Source organism: Hylobates moloch, unplaced genomic scaffold (assembly GCF_009828535.3).
Source record: "Hylobates moloch isolate HMO894 unplaced genomic scaffold, HMol_V3 SCAFFOLD_5, whole genome shotgun sequence".
In the NCBI taxonomy this organism is placed as follows: Eukaryota; Metazoa; Chordata; class Mammalia; order Primates; family Hylobatidae; genus Hylobates; species Hylobates moloch.
The window spans coordinates 13,530,132-13,535,486 of record NW_026652280.1 but is presented as its reverse complement, the minus strand read 5'-3'; positions in this window follow the sequence as shown (position 1 = coordinate 13,535,486).

The window sequence follows — 5,355 nt, the reverse complement described above, 5'->3', positions numbered from 1 at the left end:
TTGCCAGAGGGAGAAAAACAGACAAAGGTTGTGCTATCATGTGGCAGAAGCGGTGGAAGGGCCAGGTAGCTTACTGAAGCCTCTTTATAAGGGAATTAATCCCATCCATGAGCGCAGAGTCCACATGACTTAATCACCACCCAAAAGACTCCACCTTTTAAAAGTACTTCAATGGGGATTAGGTTTCAGTATGAATTTTAGAGGCACACAGTTTTAAACCATAGCCACTTGAGATAGGTTCCTTTTTAGCATGAATATAGTTTCCTTTGTGATAATAAAAATACATGGTCTGACAATGCTATTATGAGTTGAGTACTCACCAACTCATTCAATAAATATTGATTGAGTTCCCACTTTGTGCAATATAAGTCAATATCTGACTTTTATCACATTATTTTTCTACTCAGTGATAGAAAATAATTTTTTGAGGATATGTGTGCACATTCTTATGTTCACCTGAGCACTGAGCCAGAGAAGAATCGCAGCCCAACAGCTCACATTGAAAAGGCGAGACTAAGTGTAATTATCAGCTGCCTCCCTTATATCTGGTGTACCTTTTAAATGTAAATCATATTGCTAGAGTTCCAGTCACAGTATAGAAGAAGAAATGAGTTAAATGTTTTGTTTTTGTTTTGTTTTGTTTTGTCTGTTTTTTACTATCAATTTTTGTATCACACTTCTGCTTCCCCAATGTTTATAACAGCTTCCACCATTGGTCAACCTGCTTCGTTGCAGAAGTTGGTAAAACCAAATAGTTGCTCCCTACAGTCTCCCTTCTCTCTCCCTCCTCTCTCTGTCTGTTTTCCCACCCTCTCTTGCACACACACACGCACACACATGCACACATGAGCCTAAAAACATGTGACATTACTCTGGACTAAAAAACAAAACAAAAAATCTTCTCAAAATTAGAAGAGTTCAAAAAGCAAAGGAACCAAGAGTGATGTAGGGAAACTGAGTTAAAAAGTTATTTGAAAAAAAAAAAAATAAACACAGGAAACAACCATTTGAGCAATTAGATAAAAATCTGAAAATTGTAATTCTTAAGATGTTTCATAAATACAATAATTTTTAAAAAAAACTGTCAAATAGAACTTTCTCTCTTTAATAAATTAGCATATTCGAACAGACAAAAAAAAAAACTTAAAGCACAAAACCATTAGATATAATCCTGTTCTGACTTTCTCATTTTACAGAAAAGATATCTGAGACCCAGAGAGGTTAAACAACATGTCTAAGGTTAAAACTTTAGCTAGCTGTTTTGAAGAGATTTGGGTTATTATTCCACTAAAAATAATTTAATGTAAAAAATATTCAGGAATCAAGAAGAACACAGATAAATCATATACATTTCATATTTGAAAGATTATGTCTTTCAAACATAGACTACAGAAGGTGATATAAAAAAATTGATAAATGATCTCACTAATAAGATTGTGTATGGGGGATGGAGATGAGGAGAAAGTTAAGAATACCAGCAAGAATCATTCTTAGTATATGGGATGGTCTTTGCATATCACAAGCTACTGTAGCCTGAGCGTCATTCGTTTTAGGAGATGATTATTCTTGTTTTCTATAATATTGAATGTTGTTAAATCACTTTTTAATTACAGCAATCTTAGAGGATAAAACATGCATCTATCTTGTCACAGTTGCTGTATCTACTAAACTTTATCACAATTTCCCAGTGAGAAACTTTTGCTATTCCAATAATTGAAGGGAATCAGGAAAAGTAAAGTAAAGTTACATCAAAATTATAAACTCTAACATGATGGTCCATGGGAACAATGTTCTAGAATTTTTATCATATTTATTAACAGGTGTCTATAGCAGTGAGGCATTTATATATTAAAAATGATAAATGTAAAGGAGATTACTCATGTTTAATTCTATTGCTAACTACAATGTATTTGTTTCACAATTTGCCAAATGGGTCCTACTTTTCAGGAATCAGAAACTAAAAACACTATAGAAGATTTTACAAAAGTACAAAATTTCATTTGAAGTTCTACTATTCTTTCATTTCTACTTCTCCCCTTTTTTTCAAAGAGTAGATTTTGTTCCATACAATGTGATATATTAAAACCTTATATAAACCTTCAAATATGATGAAAATATTAGATGCTTCTAACATGGAATAGACACACATTTTCCTATTCCTGCTTATTAAGTTCAATTAAAAGCCCTGAATATGATATAGAAAACACTCATAGGAAGACTTTAAAGGCTGGAGAGAAGAAGGCAGATTCACAGGTATAGCCAAAACCAGGGAACAATATAGTGTGAGCCTTTGGGTTTCCCTCTTGTCTCATATGTTCTAGATTTGGAGCTTAAGAAGATTTCACCCCAGAGGAAAGGATTCCCTATTTAATAAATGGTGCTGGGAAAACTGGCTAGCCATATGTAGAAAGCTGAAACTGGATCCCTTCCTTACATCTTATACAAAAATTAATTCAAGATGGATTAAAGACTTAAATGTTAGACTTAAAACCATAAAAACCCTAGAAGAAAACCTAGGCAATACCATTCAGGACACAGGCATGGGCAAGGACTTCATGACTAAAACACCAAAAGCAATGGCAACAAAAGCCAAAATTGACCAATGGGATCTAATTAAACTAAAGAGCTTCTGCAGAGCAGAAGAAACTACCATCAGAGTGAACAGGCAACCTACAGCATGGGAGAAATTTTTTACAATCTACCCATCTGACAAAGGGCTAATATCCAGAATCTACAAAGAGCTTAAACAAATTTACAAGAAAAAAAATCAAACAACCCCATCAAAAAGTGGACAAAGGATATGAACAGACACTTCTCAAAAGAAGACATTTATGCAGCCAACAGACACATGAAAAAATGCTCATCACTGACCATCAGAGAAATCAAAACCACAATGAGATACCATCTCACACCAGTTAGAATGGTGATCTTTAAAAAGTCAGGAAACAACAGGTGCTGGAGAGGATGTGGAGAAATAGGAACACTTTTACACTGTTGGTGGGACTGTAAACTAGTTCAACCATTGTGGAAGACAGTGTAGAGATTCCTCAAGGATCTAGAACTAGAAATACCATTTGACCCAGCCATCCCATTACTGAGCATATACCCAAAGGATTATAAATCATGCTGCCATAAAGACACATGCACACGTATGTTTACTGCGGCACTATTCACCATAGCAAAGACTTGGAACCAACCCAAATGTCCAACAATGATAGACTGGATTAAGAAAATGTGGCACATATACACCATGGAAAACTATGCAGCCATAAAAAAGGATGAGTTCATGTCCTTTGTAGGAACATGGATGAAGCTGGAAACCATCATTCCGAGCAAACTATTGCAAGGACAGAAAACCAAACACTGCATGTTCTAACTTATAGGTGGGAAATGAACAATGAGAACACTTGGACACAGGGTGAGGAACATCACACACACCGGGGCCTGTTGTGGGGTGGGGGGAGTGGGGAGGGATAGCATTAGGAGATATACCTAAGGTAAATAACGAGGTAACGGGTGCAGCACACCAACATGGCACATGCATACATATGTAACAAACCTGCACATTGTGCACATGTACCCTAGAACTTAAAGTATAATAAAAAAAAATAAAAATAAAAGAAAAAAAAGATTTCACCCCAGAAATGCCAACAGATACAGAGAAGCCAAAAAAACTTGCCATCTCTAACCACATGAGGAAGAAAGGGGGACCCCATAGACACATAATATTTTTAGATAATAACTGTTCTAATTCAGACAAAAACTACTGAAAACTACTGTGGCTCTACTCCAATCCATGCCAGCAAAGCCCCAGGGGAGTACCTAAACTTCCATCCTCAGGAGGATGTAATAAGGCATCTGCCTGGTTTATGTCACTGAAGGTCAAATAGGGATTCAGTGCATTCATCACCACTGACCCATAGTACACCCTCCCACCTCCAACATGTCAGTAATGACGACATGAGGGCAGAACTCTCACTCCAACTCAGCAGAAGTGAAGAGTCTCCCCTCCTAAGTGTCAACAGAGAATACGTGGAAGACAGGAAACCTCTACTTGGCAGTACTGAGGCAAAATCTTTCCATATCCCATCTCTTCCTTTATCCAGCAAAACAAACTGGCCAAGAACATTGAAATAAGATCCAGAGTCACATAAAATAATATAAGAATGTCAAGTTTTTATTTGAAAATCACATTCATACTAAGAATCAGAAACATCTCAAGATAACTTTTTAAAAATGCAATAGATACCAGCACTAAGATGACAGATAATTATCCGACAAAGATGGTAAAGCAGTAAGAGTAAGAATGTATCAGCAAACTATTATGAACATGCTTGAGACAAATGAAATGAAAAGAACGGAAAGCCTCAGCAAAGGAATAGAAAGTTTCAGCACGAAATAAAATAGAAATGTCATAAGTAAAAAATACAACAACCCAAATAAAGGCTCTGAATTTGGACTCTTCGGCAGACTAAAGAGGACATCATCAGAGAACGTAGGAAAGAATTAGTAAACTCAAAAAAATGTAAAATATTTAATCTGAACAATAGAGAGAAAATAAAAACAAAAAACAAATGAAAGAGAGCCTCAGACCCTGTGGGTCTATAAAAATAATTCTAACATTTGTGTTATTGAAGTATTAGAGTGGATAAGGAAAACAGGGCAAAAAAGTACTTAAGGATATAGTGGCTAAATATGTTCTACTTTCAGCAAGAAATACAACTCTACTGATTGAAAGAACTAAGTACATTCCTTAAATTTCTAAAAACTAAAGATGAAAAAAATATCCTGAAAGCAATCATAGAAATATTACCCTTTGACTATAGGGGCAAAACAAAATGAATAATAGTGGATATGGAGGCCAGAAGGAAATAGCATAATATTTCTCAAATGTCGAAATAAAAAAAGAACTGCCAATCTAGAATCTTACATTCAGTGAAAATATCCCTCAGAAATGAAAGAAGCCCAAAGATATTCTCAGATAAAAGAAAACTAGGATTATTAGTCACAGTAAATGCTCCACAGAAGAATGAGTAAAGTACTTTTTATAAACAGAAACAATAGAATGAACCTTTGAACATCAGAAAGAACATAGTAAACATATGGTAAATATAATAGGTCTTTCTTCCCCTCTTCTCTTATCTAAATTGTTAGTGTGCTTAATATGTGAAGCAAAAATTATAACATTTTTAGATGTGGTTCTAAATGTACATAGAGAAAATATTTAAGACAATTATAAGTAGGGGAGGATAAAGGAATAAATAAATGCAAGGAAAGATAAGATTTCTACCCCACTCAAAGGAGTATGCCCAAAATCACCATAGAAAAATCAAAATTGAATTATTTTAAAAAATG